Consider the following 15,546-nt stretch of genomic DNA (forward strand, 5'->3'; position numbering starts at 1 on the left):
ATTTCAAAGAACTAGGCACAAACCCAGGTACAAGCCAGTCCTTATGAAATACAATGACAGATTTTAGTAGTAGGCAACAATAATTTTGTCTACCTGCATCTTTCTTTTAGTATTTCATGGCCAATTACGGTAAAAGTTGCTCAACAGGATGCATACATAAGAAAATTCCTGTCACAGAGCAGATGCAAATTTAATTACTTTAAGTTAAACCTTCCATCTTGTCTAGAGGTCCTTCAAAAATGCAACTGTAAACAAGCACTACATTGCAATCAGGTGTCAAAGGCTTATTTGATCTCTTACAAAATATGTCACAAATCACTGGCAGAAAGTGGGTCGAGGGGGAGAACAAAGGAAAAAACTGTCAATGGACTAGGTAGCTCATGTGAGCGTGCCTATTAGTGCACTGGATCTTTCTGCTCCTGTCTAATGCTGTCCATATAAAACCTTCTTAGTTTGACAGTGTTCTGTTATCCTGCATTTGATGTAATTTTTCTGTAGTAAGCAAAAAAAAAAAAAAAAAAAAAGCCAAACAACTGTGAAAAGAACTGCTAGAGTAACCAGAGAAAACATTGAAGATTCCAAAATTATTCTGCTAAAATACCAGTTTGGTGCTATTCTTCATTTGTTATACGGTTATACGTTACATAACTTCTAAAAAGCTCTACATTTTTGAGGAAACAGTCACATAAAAGCCAGAACTAAATTAAATTTGCTTCGCCATAGAATTATAGACGGCCCCAAATACAAATAACAGGTAACATGTTCTCTTAAGAAAAAAAATGACAATATTGTACAACTGGCTGGAAGCAAAGCATGTGTATACAGTGCACACATTTTACTTTTCACTGAAACATCAGGTATTTTGGGGGACTACAGGCAAAATACTAGACATCTCTCTGCAGTCTTCTGGTGGTCCTAAAATTCTAGTAGATCACTGCTCATTATGAATCTCTGCACTACAATGTAGCTCAGAATTGACAGTTTAAATGACAAAGTATTGGTAATGTTAAGAAATTTGAAAATACACAACTAGGAAGACATACCTTCTATGGCAGGAAGACTGGGGAGGTATTTTATTTAGTAGAAGAATCCACTAGATAAACATAAGTGTATGAACAGTTTCCTGTACACAGTCAGTTAAACCACTTATCACATAGTTAAAAATATTAAAAAATTCATTAAAATTTCAAGACTGAATATGCCAAGCATCTCTCAGAGTTTTGAGACCTGTGGAGCTGCAGTCATGCAACTCCTTCCTTCTCTTGGGCTGCTCAGAGCTTGGTGCAATTTCTCATCCTGGGCCACATATCAACCCATGATGGATAGGGAAATGCAGTGGACCAGTGTTAGGGCACCCCCTGAGTGCACCTGGCTCCTGTCCCCTCCCTTACTGCTTGGGAACAGGAATGACAATCAATCACCTCCTGACAGCCCAGTACATCTGTCCTTGGGTTGTGACCCAAGGGGATGATACCAGAACTTCAACATTTAGCCAGTTCTGGGCCTGCACAACTGGTGGAAAGTACAAGAATATTCCATCATCCAAGTTGGGCTGAAATGGAAAAGTACCGACAAAAGTCAATTACCTCCGACCCTACAAATAGCGATCCTAAATGAGACGCCTGGGGCTCTCACGGATTGCAGCAGGCTGTGTCCAGCATCCCCCCTGAGCCGAGATGACTCTCAGGCTCAGACTTCTTAAGCTTTAAATATCATCTGCTGACAAAGCCAACTAAAGGCCAGGGTGAAGTCAAGACTTCTTGACGCTCAATGATCACCCAGTAATGCATTGTATTTGCTCTAAACTCGAGAAGGAGGGAATTTTAACTGTAGGCTAGCCTCTTCCATCCACCTCTCTATAGACCTATGTGTTTGAATACACACATTTGCCTTCACGAGTGTGGTGTCTAGATACTTCACTGGATCCAAATATTTCTGTCTCTGTGTGTATGTTTTGTGTTTATACATACATATATATACTTTGATTTAGGGTACCTTGTAGTAAGTTAGTGTGAATCTTGTCTTTCTCAAATCTGTAATGAAGTTGTTTTAACTACAGCATTCTACCAAAACACCTTGTTAATCTTTAAATTGGTCAATCATTAAGTGCTGCCAAAATACAACCTTTTAATCCACATCAGACCATTAATAAACCTTGAATTGCTATTAAATCATAACCATTGCAAATATTTCATCTGCAACAAGATTTAAACAATAGATGAATTGTGTAACTTCAGTGACAAAGATTAACTGGTCTGCATAGCACAACTTGTCTGTTATAAAGTACATGTTGCAGGGAACTAACCCAAAGTACATTGTGCTACGGTAGCTATGACAGTTGGAGCCAAAGTAGTAGCTGTAGGTATGTCTTTTACAAGATCTCCCGGAATCAGTAGGCAAAATCAGATTAGACACACAAGCCCTTCTTCAGACTTGTCTAACTTATAACCTTACAAGCTGGTCTAATACATATTACTTCTATCTATCAAACTTGCCTTAACACAGCAAGGAAAATATCAGAACTGCTATTCTTACATTACATACTTAAATACCACCATCAGAAACCTGAACTTCATTTTCTCTGACTCAAACAGCACCTCTATTCAAAAATCACCTCTGCATAACATTAATTGGAGATTTTCTGTTTAAGTGCCTATCTATCCTGAAAAATAAAACTGAAGAAAACCTCAATTATGGTTATTAATTATGGTCCCTCTACGTACTGAATTAATATTCCAATGCATTTTCATGAATGTATCCTTACTGCTTATAATACAATGCCATTCTCAAAACAAGTATATTATAAAAGTATATTAAAGTTAACTAAATAAGCCCTACTTAATCAGACAAAACACACTAAGGAGTTTCTCCTTAATACAATCAGAATTACCAAAAACTGGAAAAGAAAAAAAAAAAAATTTTTAGGCTTACAAAACTAATCCTTCCTATGTTGATCTAAGCTGAAAGAGCAGGTAAAGAACAAAAGAGCTAGGAAGCTGACTGCCTAAAAGTCATTTCCACTTAGCCAAAATTTGATTAACTCCCACCTTCTGATGCAACAGATTCATCAGAAGCAGAAGTAACTTGTGCTTCAATAACACTCAAGTTTCTCACTCTTAGAAAACAAAACAAAAGGCAAATCAAAGGCTGGAAGCAAATGGACAAATCCTACATGTAAACAGGAGGAGTCCCAAAGCTGCTTATTTAGCATCTTCCTCTAGTAATAATGGCAACTAGACAATCCAAGCATAAAACAGAATTTTACAGTCTGCTATATTTCCCTATGGAAATCTTAAACTGTTGCTTTAGAGGAGCAGTGCAGTCTCTCATCAAGAAGTACACAATCCTAATATCGTGAATTAGCAGTAGGGGAAAAAAGCAAACAATTAGAGTTAACATAAGAACTGCGAAAAAGAATCTGCACTGCTGCGCAAGCTCGTCCAATATGTATGAAAAATTAGATAAAAGTAAGAAACTGTCAAAATTCTTAAATTGAAAAGGGACTGTGCATTGGACAAGGTCTTACTTTCCTTCCTATACAGGCTGATATTTTTCCTATTTAAGTGAAGCTGTATGTCATGTTTACCAAAGTGGTAAATTTAGTTTAGCAATGTTTAATATAAGAAATGCATCTCATGTACATTGCCTTGCCATGGGGCAAAGAAACCAAATTGCTGAAGTTTTGCCACCTAGTTCCTTTAATTAGCAGAATACACCCCTTTAAAAAAGAACTTGAACAGCTGATACTCTCACTTCTTTCTTTTATACAGGAAATTTTTCTCTTACTTCAAAAAAAACAAAAAACAAAACAGTTTTAAGTTTATTCATATATTAGACAGCAGAGCAGTTGCAATCACTTTGCTTAGAACTGACTTTCTTTAAATCCACCAGATGACTTTAACACTGCATTTACCAACAAAAATGCACTAGAACTATTTATCTCATTCCAATAAAATTTAAATAGTGCAACACATTATTCATCTATCCATATTATAAACTGTTGTGTACATTAAGTGGATAATATTATTAACACTAATGTTTCTGTAGGCTATTCATAAAATAAATGGTGGACAAAGTAATTCCATCTATTACATATGGAGCTCAATAACAGCTGTAAATGAGAAAATTGCAATAGACATACTGAGTAATAATCAGAACTAAAACGACAACTGTAACAATATATCCATTGTGTAAATGTTCTGATTATAGGAACACAGACTAATCTGTAATTTTTCATCACTGATAAACATTGGTAACCAGCCAGAATTCAGATTATACTTTATCCAGTTACTGTCTAAAACACAGCTGTAAAACCTACGTGACTTATTAATTTAATGAGATAGATACAATAAATATTTTGTTTACTATGATACAGAAATACGTGCAGCATGACATCACATCACTATACCTGCCTAAAAACTACAGTTAGCAAAATGTACTATACCTTTCCACATATGTAGCTACAAATGTGACATACACAGTTTTGCCAGCATAATGTCATAAAGCTATATTGGCTTGTCGGTAGAAGTTCTCTAAGGCTTCTTGTTAACATTTACAGGCACCACGTGATCCCAGTTTAGAGCCTGCAAGAGCCACTGCTCATGTCAGAAAAGGGATTGAGGTAATTTTCTAGTTTGAGAACTTTGGTGGTCTTAGTTAAAAATCATTTAATTACCTCCAATATCTTAACACTGTTACTACTATACATGCAATAATGCCTAGAAATGACCTGGAGAAGCACAAAAAACTACATGGCACACTACAAACACAACCGAGTACACTATAAGGTTAGCCATGAAAAGTATGGCTCATTTCTAAGAGTGATCATAATAAAAGCCCTAATATTAGGGATATGAGGCACTAAGTCATCTGATACAAAATTACTGCAGTCAAAACACCAGGCATGATTTTCTATAAACAGTGTTAATTTATTAACAGGAAAAAACTCGATGTGGCAAACACTAGGGATTATTATACAAAGGCTTCTCAGGAAAATGCCATCCATCTTGCATTTTTTGTCTCTTTACCAAAAGTCACACTAACTTGCCAGCTAGAGATAAAAGAGGTTGAGGTGTGGTCCAGCTTCCCAATAGTGACCAGATGGGGAAGATGCTGCAATTGGCATAGAGCCCAAGGAGAAAGAGATCTGTGGGGACATCGGGAGAGGCAAACATATTTGACAGCAAGACAAGAGCTTTCTCCCAGACATCATCCATGGGGATCCTTCATTCCCCTTTGCTTATATTGTCACTGCATATGCACAAGATGACTGAATATATTATGCATGGGAATTAATCACGCCACTGGCACTGTCAAGAAGTCACTGAGATTTTATTATGCATGCAAATTTCTGCCATTTTGCACATGCAGATGAAATTTGGAATTCTTATGCAAAGAATTCCAAAACTAAATTAGAAAGGAGAGAAGATTAGGCTCAGGGCCACAAGACCAGAGAAGATTCCACAGGCAAAGCAGATTTTCTGAAATAAGTGAAGAGTTCCTAAACATTCTGTCCTCTGAGAGAAGAGTTCAGACTTTTTCAGCCAGGTACCTCTCTAAAGGACTCAAGGGCCAAGTCCCAGCAGCTACTATTGCACGAACAGGCCGCATGTTCCCCCCAGCTATTTTTCTGGACTTTGGTGTTTTTTTATTTGCAGCTATGTTAACATTCCATGCCTGAAAAAAACTTCCATTTTTTTTTCCAGTGTCAATTAGTTACTTTTACCCACTGCTTTTCATAAAACAAGAATTACCAGATGCCCGAGTGAAAAAAATTACTTCCCTTTAAAAAATTTGGCGCACTTACCTTGCCAAATAGCCTCATCTGAATATAAAAAATAGCATAACCACAACCTTCTTTGTCCAAAATTCAGCTACAATAGCGCTTGAGAGAAACAAGGAGCAAAAGTGTTCTCCCTCCTGATCAGGTTTCGCAAAGACTGGTTCCTCCTACTCTGGCATGGCCTACTCTCTCCAGTCATTTAGTATGAGAGCTGGATAGTCTCGGCCCTTCACATGTCCTTACAGTAATAGCTGCTTTTCAGGAAATGACAGGAAGTATTTTAAACAGCAAAATACACCTGTAAATTCATTTATGTATAGTTTATGTAACAGTCACTGATTATATTCCAATCAAATAAATGCTAGGATATTACAGTGGAATCCACTAGTTGTCTGGCTTTTTAATTCATGTTTTATTGATTCCCCATCACTCAATTTTGTGTCGCTTCTCTTCTTATTTAATCTTCTCCCCAAAATATCGCATTGCCTTAATATTTTACCACCTTCCAGCAAGTCCTTATTTGCCAAGTTCTTATTTTGTTCCTTCATTGCTCATTGCCTGCCTCCACTACTGACTTCATTCTCTAATTTATTTTTCTTAAGAACTGGATTATCTCCATTTATTGACTTAAATTACTTGGAATAAGAGTATTAAAAAAAATAAAAACCATATGATACAAAACAAAGAAAAAGAATGATAAATAAGTGGGCTTGTTAATGCATACTTCTAAACACTTTAAATGATAAACTCATGCAAAATGAGGGCCAGCCAAGTATGAGCCAATGTAATACTGAATTCTATACACAAAAATTGAAAGACAAAATCTCTGTAAAGCAATAAACTTTTACTTTATATCTAGCTACTACCTTTCTAGGATATCATTAGAAACATTCTACAACATTTGATAAATCCAAATTCTTAACTGTTCTTTCACTTTTTAATGCATGTATCAGTTGATAACCATACTAAAAGACATAAGGATTAAACTGGTATTTCCACAGATATTGCTATACTTCAAATTGTTTAAAATAAACTTTATTTAATTCATCAGCTCAAAATTCTTTCAAGAGGAAGTCAACTTTATAGCACTTGATACCATGGCATAGCACCAACTGCAGACTTTTGAGGTAAAATTGTCCTCAACAATTTGAAAAGAATCGTCTGCTTAAAGTCCTTTTTCAGGGTGGTCTGACAGCTATCTCCTCTCTTCCATGCTTTAAAAAAAATTTCTAAACAATTAGGAAAAACAACAACTAAATTGTTTAAGCTTCAGAAGAACATAATACCAGAATTTTCAGGGTTTAACAAGACACACTTCATTGACCTGATTTAAATGAGTTCATGTTGACTTTCTAGATTCATCTTATTCTACTGTAATTCAACACAATACCAACAGATTTCTCCCTCTTTATGAATACTTACAGATTTAGGATACAAGTAGTTCCATTTGCAAAGAGCAGAAACTAGACCAAAGTTCATGCTTTCTTTAAAAGGCTTCCATGCTTTTTAAAGAAACTTTTTCACATTCTCTTATGGATATCGTAGCTTCCCTTCACTCATCAAGAAAATGCACATTTTGGCCATAGACTTTAGTGTAAAAGAGAAAAAAAAATGGTATCAGTTTGGTAATAGGAAGTCAATTTCTGATCCCCTGGAGTCTCATTCCTGTAATATTTTTTTTTTTCCTTGAACCTAGTCAGCAAGCATCAAGTCAGCCCATTGGAGGAGCCAGATTTTAAATTCATCATTTATTTTTCAATTTTCAAAAGTTACACTATATAAAGATAGCTTTGCACATTTTCATTACTTCAACAAACTACTAATTCATTGTCAGGCTTTTTTAACTGATAAGGAATAAAAGATAAACGTGTCTGAATCAGGCATAAGGCCAATAAAGCTCCCAGTAAAGCACTGGTATAAATACTGCACTCATCTTCTAAGAGGATGCTGTAAACAAATCTAACTTAGGGGCCTATTTCATCATATCTCAGAAGGAAATCTTTGAGCTTTCAAACAAAAGACAAAATTATTATGCCAGGAACTCTTACAAGAAGCATGTTCCGCATTTCATCAACATTTTGCAAAGTGTGAACAAATGCTGAAACACTCCCTATTCTTAAATATTAATAAAGAACGAACAGAAATCTTTCCTTCATGCTTAAGTACAGTTTGATTAGCATGAAGAGCCTCATTTAATGTACAGAATGCCATAGGAATATTACCAATAGCATAAAATATATTTAACATAGTTTGAGATGTTCCAGCTCTACAGCTTAAATCAACTCTCAAAGTTATTTATATAATTCATCACTCACAGTTTCAGTAAATGACTAACGATAGTGACGGCTAAATTAGTTGTTACAAAACTATAAATGCTTTGGAATGCTACAGAGAAGGTGTCTTGAATAGAACACCAATTATTTCCAGAATATAAGGAATATTGTTGCTTGTATTACCCAAATGCATGATTAAACTCTCCAAGTTGAACAGTACACAGGTACATCAAAATTTCAAGACATGACTCCAGAGATGTCAGCTTTTTGTGTACCGAAAGGCCACAGACAAGTAGAAAGCAGGGTTAAATACAGAACTTGAACCTTGAGTGTCTGAAGTGGTCAGAAGGAATCTCTCGATACATATCACATGTTCTGTGATACCAAGGGCTCACACAATAAAGCATCTCTGCATTTCTTCACAGCCTTGTTTAGCAGCATAAACCAGTTTCTTCTTTCTACCCCTGAGTATATTTTATCAGTAGCTAGAAATGTCAAATACTTCTATGGTAAACAGAAATATCCTGGCCTTTTTTATTTTTCTACACACCAATACTATAGAAGGTGACAATATAATCTGCCCCAGGCAACTCTATCACCATCCGCAGTAGACAGGTCATTTTCCTTTTTATCAAAAAGGAAAGTAGGTCATCACATTTTAGTACATGTTGACACCACTGCTAGTAAAAAGAGATAAGAATTCAGTGCCCTTAAGGTGCCTTAACCTCTATTTTACCTAATACAGATATTTCACAGCTATTGCATTAAAGCCAGAAGAGAGACAGATTTGTACCCTGAAAGAATGCACTACAAAGGTCTCAACCTTTGTGACAAGCTGATATTTGTACTGCAGAGAGTATAGGTGACAACAAAGCCCTTCCCTTAAGGTATCCACCTCTCTTATTTTGGGTAATAGGATTTATTTTTCTCCTATAACACCACAGAGGATCATGGATGTTTAACCTCTCAAGTACACGTGTGCAGTTTTCAAACACTTCTGAAAGTTGAAATAAAAAGTACATGTACACCTCCTGCCATCCTAAAACAACTTCAGAAGTTTCTTTGCTTGATTAAAACGTTTTGCTTTCAGTCAGGATACACTTAATACAGAAACAAAACAAAATAATGAGACTTCACTCCTGTTGTCTTTATTCATTGGATTTTTTACTTTCAGACACTGGATTCTAAAGTCTAAAGAAAGTTGGAAACCACTTTTATGGCAATGCTTCTTATATCTTTTAAGACAGTGGGAAAAGACACTACCTGCTACTTATTAATATATAACTATCTGTACATGAGAACTTTTTGTTGCATTTTATGTTAATAAACTGGTTTCTTCACATCCTTTTAAAATAGTGATAAGTTTAAAAGATCTTCAGAGCAAGAGCAAGAACATCAACAGAAACTGCTTAGTTATTACACAGATGGGACAGGATTCACAAAAGGCCTTTTTTTGTTTGGAAAAATATAAAGATAGGAACACACTTGCAACAAACACCACAATGGTGCCCCGTTTCCTCTGCACATAATGTAAAATGTTACTTCAAAATGGGCAAAAAAGCAGCCTCTGGTTAGAGGAAGAACAGGTACTCCACACTTTAAGTGAAATAATAGATTTGTGCTTGAAGATTCTAAACTTTTTTTCCTCAGGAACACAACTACAAATGGTATTATTAACTCCCACTAGAAATTAAACCTTTATTTGTACAGTAAGAGAAACAGCAATGTCTTTCTGCAATGGAAAATAACATTCATTTTGTGAAAAGAGTCTGGTCAATTTTTCTATTCATTTTGACAACATTAACATTGTTTTAAAACATAGAGGCCAAAAGAGTAGTTCTGAGTTCAGAGAAAATATCAACAAACACAATGGCTCATTATTAAAGTGGTCATTATTTATTTGTATACTTAAAACACCTTAAATGGTTGTAAGTTTGCATATAACCACTTTCAAAATTCAGTCGTCCTTCACCAAAACATCTTGCATTGGTATACATTAGTCAATAAAAGAAAAACATAAATCAAAACTTAGTAACAGCAACTTTTTGACCAGAATGAAGTGTTTAGAACATGATTTTACCATCTAATAGCAGACCATTTTATTTATGAAAGAATTTTGCACTTTTATGGCATGCATATATACCTATATGCACACCCATCTGTATGCATGCATTTCATACTCCATTTCAGACCAGGCACGTATTAATGCATTAACAAAGACTGAAGTCAGAGTTAGACTATCATTAAGCAACAACAGCATTTAAGATTAAGAGCAAGAACACCAAAGACTAAGAGATCTCCATGACACAATCTAATTTTTTAGATCAGTGCATCTGAACTGAGGTCTCTTGCAAATGACATTGCAAGCAGGAAAAAAAAAATAAAACCTGATTCAGAAAATACAGAGGGCAGAAATATTATGAAAATAACACACTTTTTGTTTCTAAGCAATCTAACCACTAACCACTTTCTATTATTTTATTGTTTTTACTAAATTAGCATGAAGATGTTTTGAAATATGAAGGAAAAATCTAGTTTTATAGCCAGTTAGCAGGATAATGCTGTGTTTATGCTTGATAGAAGTCATTATGAACAAGCTCTAGTGAATCTCCGTTTCTTTAAGCTGATATTTGTATTTTGTGACATAATTTTGATATACCATTTCAATTGCAAAGGACCTGGGATATTTTGAGAGAAGAAAACAGACATGTTTGAAATTCGAGGAAATAAATTGCAGTTACAGAAGACTTTTGCCCAAGTGAGTAACGAATATTACACTAAAGCAGGATCACAAGCGTGAAGCAATTCAAAGTATTCAGTAATATATGATAGTTTGCATAAGTGATTTACCTACACAGCAAACTTATGTTCCTAATTAACCCAGGGGTACAATCTTTAAATGAAATATGAGGTTCAGCCTCAGATATCTTCAGCATTCATTATCAGAAGATACGTCTGCCTGTTAAATATTTTCAATGTCAAGTATCTGTTGCTTAGTGAATTTCAGCCTTACTGACTCTTCATACTGAATTTTGGTGCTCTTTTATGCACTGTATCTGTACTTGAGAGAAAATGACCATTCTACATAGCCTTAGGTTTCTTACTTTTTTATGATAAATTCTATCTTCTCTTCAACTCTTTCAAGAGAAAAAAAAACAGTACCTGAAATAAACAACATTTCAGTCATTTTAAGTTCACACAACTGCTTTACAAATCACACAGCCTGACCTCTTCCTATAATATTACATTACAGCAAGATCCAAAAAAACATTCCAGTTTGACAGCTAACCTCAGGCACCACTGGTCTAGTATCTCGCTGCTTACACTGCTGGCTGAAAAGCTGATAGGATATGCAAGACAAGCTGAGAGTTTAACTGGCAGAGCTGTTCAAATCTAAATTGTGCTATTTGAAACTTAGACCACAGGAGACAACAGTTCACTTTTTACCATGGCAGCAGATTCAACCTCTTGGCCCTCTGAAAGTCATATGAATACATTTAGCACACACGAAAAATATCTCCCTATATTATGATCAAAGATGTATTCAACACACATTTTTTATGCACATTTGATCATTCTGTTGACAGTCTTGGAAGTTAAGTAATATGGACTGCTGCACATAGGTTTCAAACCTTGATGGAGCCCAATGGCAGGCTACTTTTGACAGTCAAATAATGACAAGCACGTTGCAGGCCGATGCCCGTCATTCATGAACATCTTGGCCTGCTCCAACCGTTGCGCAGCAACTAAGTGGATGGTCAAAGGTTAAGTTCGAAGAAGACAGCAATGAAGGGCAACTGTCATGCACCAGTGAATACTGTGAGGCAGCAAGGAGTGGTTGTCTTCTGAAGAACATGCAAAATGTTCTCATTCTGTCCAGGCAGACACATATTTGAAGGTCCTAAATGAGACCACTGCCAATTCATGAAGAGCCAAACTGACAGCATGCCATTCAAACTGTCTCTCTCAAATTTGACTTTTTTTTTATTTCAGATCACAAATGCATGCAAAGTATAACATTAGACAGAACTCCCAGCAGTTGTTTGAAGCAATCCAGATTTGGTGGGGTAGGAGGGGTGAGGGAAAAAAACATCTAAACTTTCTCCCTTCTCTTTCTTTTAATATTTAAGAGAAGTTCAATTATTTCATGAGAAATTCTTCTATTTTCCTGTAACGACATGCATTTATTTCCAGAATTACATCTGTTGTACCCTTTTTCTACATACTGGTGTTTCTTCCAGCATTAAAAAGCAGAGCCTAACACCTTACAATTAGGGCTAATACAATCACCTGGAATTTTAAGTCTGCATTTTAATATTAATATTGCAATAGCAGCATACATTAAAGCATGCAAAAATAAATACTTTGCATCAGTCTCTAAATATCCTAAGCATTTCTGTTATAAATGGTACAATAACAGTATTTTCTATTTGTTTAAAAGCACTGTTTTGTGTGGAGTTATGGCTTGAACAGCATGATTAACAATGAAATTGCATTATTTTGCATAAAACATATACATCTTACTTTTAACCCATTGCCAGTAAAGATGTATATTTTTTACTTACACATTTAAATTATGTGATCATATTCACGTTTGCCTCTATTAACATATAAAAGACTTCAGGAAAAATAGAAATACTTTTATTTTATTAGATAAACAGTGATGCCGCTCATCTTTCACATGAATGAATGCTTGACACTAAATTTAATCAGGCTGACAAAGGATCATATGGGTTAGCTCTTTATGCCCTTTTCATGAACAGTCCATCTCTCCTGCACTTACAGGGCCAAATATTGCCCTTTAACAAAACAGATCGACATGCAAAGCGCTTGTTTCTTTTTGCTGGGTCACTGGTATCATCCCGCTTCTGACATTACTGCTTTGTACCAATTTCTGTCATGATACCGACACATTAAAGACCCTATTCACAAACTATGCTTTGCAAACTGAAGAGAAAATGAATTGTCATTATTTATGAGGAATACATTTGGATCATGAAGCATAAAACCCCTTGTCTGTCACGTACACAGAGATACACACACAGCACAAACTCTCCAAGGCATGAACTATATTCATATGTTCTATTGCACAAGTCATCTTATCAACACTTTTCAAATCATAGATAACGACCAACCTACTGTCCTGATCACAGTGAATGGCTTTCAGGAAGCCAGAAGCATAAAGTCATAATCCAATTTATTTTGGACTGAATGAGAAATTTCAAGGCTTTTCTACATAGGCAAGAGATTACAATAGCAGAAGTTACAAATTTGGGGAAAGCTCACCAACGTCTTTTACACTTGTGAGGGTGGGAGAAGAAAAAAAAGCATGCTTTAATTGTTAGAAGATTTGCTTGAACACACATGTATTTTCCCCAGTTGCTCCCTCTTTCTGTCTTATAATAAGGTCCAAATCAATTCAGAAGCACTTCTGTATTTGTCTGAGATTTCCAGATATTAAATTCTGGGTGTCCTGACTTCACTCTTCACTGCTGAAGCGCATAATGCTGCTGCACACATACTGCACTTCCTGACTCATTCACCATGAGCCGCACAGTGCGCGCACACACACACACAATTTCAGGCAGTCAGCCCCTCTCTGGATGAACTGGACTTGCGGCACACCCACCACTCAGCCACAAGGAATGTAAGCAGTGCATCTGATGTCTTTCATACGCTATCAATTTACTTGTCATAATGAGAAAGTTAAAAGTTCCTCTGCACTTGAATTTCCATTTGTATAAGAGGGAAAAATACCGTCCTACTACAGAGATGTTTTGTGAGGATAAACCTATGAAATAATATGAGATGAGAAAACACAGAGGAACCATAGGTAAGTACACTGTATGATACAAATACTTCAATAATGTAAGACATTTTAAAAATGGTTCAGGGAAGGCTGACCAATATCTACAGTCTATTGTAAGAGTTTAGAACACCACCAAGAACTCTGTTAGACACTATTAACAAGCACCACAACTTGCAACAGTCAAGTGATTATGAGAAGTTTTCCAGAGTATCAGTTCCTGGTGTCAGGAAATTTCATACAAGTTTAAAGTCTTATTGGCAACAATACTGGAGAAAAATTCATGCAGTAACTTAATAGGAATACTAATAATGCAAAGAAACGCAGAACAACAAAGGTTTTTTTAAACATTGGGAGAAGGCAATACTGGCCACAGGAAAGATAAAACAAAGCGGGAGAACCAAACTGCGTGTTAGGTCTCCTGCTCATTACCTGTTAGTAACTGTTATCTAAGGAGTGTGCAGGGTATCATACAGATAGATATAACACACAATACAAAATAGCTCTATTCCCAAATATGCAGAAATTCCCCATGACACATTAAAGCAAAATTGGTTAAAGAGGTAGGCACCACTCACCCAGCAATACAAGCTTTCACCAATGCAAGTAAAAGACTTTTGAAGTCTTTTGAAGTGAAATATAAGGCTAGAAAATCAAAACATTGGCAATACTCACAATCTGCTTTTATCTCATTTTTGTCTATGTATAAATGCTTTCCATAAACACTTGCCACTGAACCAAGATTGATAGTGTCCATATGACTGTATCACAGGACTACTTTTTCAGATATCAGTGACAGAAGTTGGAGAAATGCAGGACAGCGCATAGCAGCAGGCTTCCAAACTTGACAATGCAAAGCTTAATAGCTTCTGTTTTAAGGAATGGGAGAAGTCTATTCAAACTAACATTTGTTCCCATACTTTTCCTCTTGAAAATTTCAACTACCATCATCTTCGTGAACTTCAAAAAGAAACAAACCCACCAATACAGTACCCCTTACATTTTGCATGCCAGAGGCAAAAAACAGAGTACCAAACATCCATGCCCACCAAAGTAGTCATCACAGGAAAAAATCCAAACGAAACCAAACCAAAATAGTTTCTCTTCCCCATTACCAAAGATGCAAGGAGCCACACAACTGATTCAACCCATCTTATTCTAAAGGATTGACAAGGGAATGGCTGGAAAGCAGGGAATGGAACTGCCTTTTGATCTTACATCATACCAAGTCAGTTCCATTATATTCATCAAATACAAAATCTGAAATAACAACTTTAGTAAAAATTAACTTTTGGCTCCTGCCTGGATAGAAGACAGAAGTGGATTTTTTTTAATTTCATAATAGCTGCAGTACCTAAAAAAATTTTATTCAACATTTCAGAAGAACTCCAGGTTTACAAAACCAGTTTCAAACTGATCAGAGCTTTGGTATAATTTCCAGTGGTCTTATATTGCATACTAAAATATGTCACTTGCATAGTCTCAGAATACATAACTGAAATACTCTATCTCATTGGAACACCTTTCCACAAGTCTTCTGTGTAAATGTCTTGCAAAAGTGTTACATTTGACAAATGTTCATTTTCTTTAAAAAGGTTTATTAGACATTTCTATCTAAACTCTGACTCTAAATAAGCTTTCCAAAGCAAAAGGATGGTCATTTCACTGTTATTTATATGCACTGT

General features: G+C 35.7%; 1 protein-coding gene across 2 annotated transcripts in view; it reads right to left on the reverse strand.

Moving 5' to 3' along the window:
- Positions 1-15,546, reverse strand: part of FTO (FTO alpha-ketoglutarate dependent dioxygenase) — a 259,221-nt gene that overhangs the window by 234,811 nt on the left and 8,864 nt on the right. The window lies entirely within an intron of this gene.

The sequence above is a fragment of the Athene noctua genome, chromosome 9, assembly GCF_965140245.1.
Source record: "Athene noctua chromosome 9, bAthNoc1.hap1.1, whole genome shotgun sequence".
NCBI lineage: Eukaryota > Metazoa > Chordata > Aves > Strigiformes > Strigidae > Athene > Athene noctua.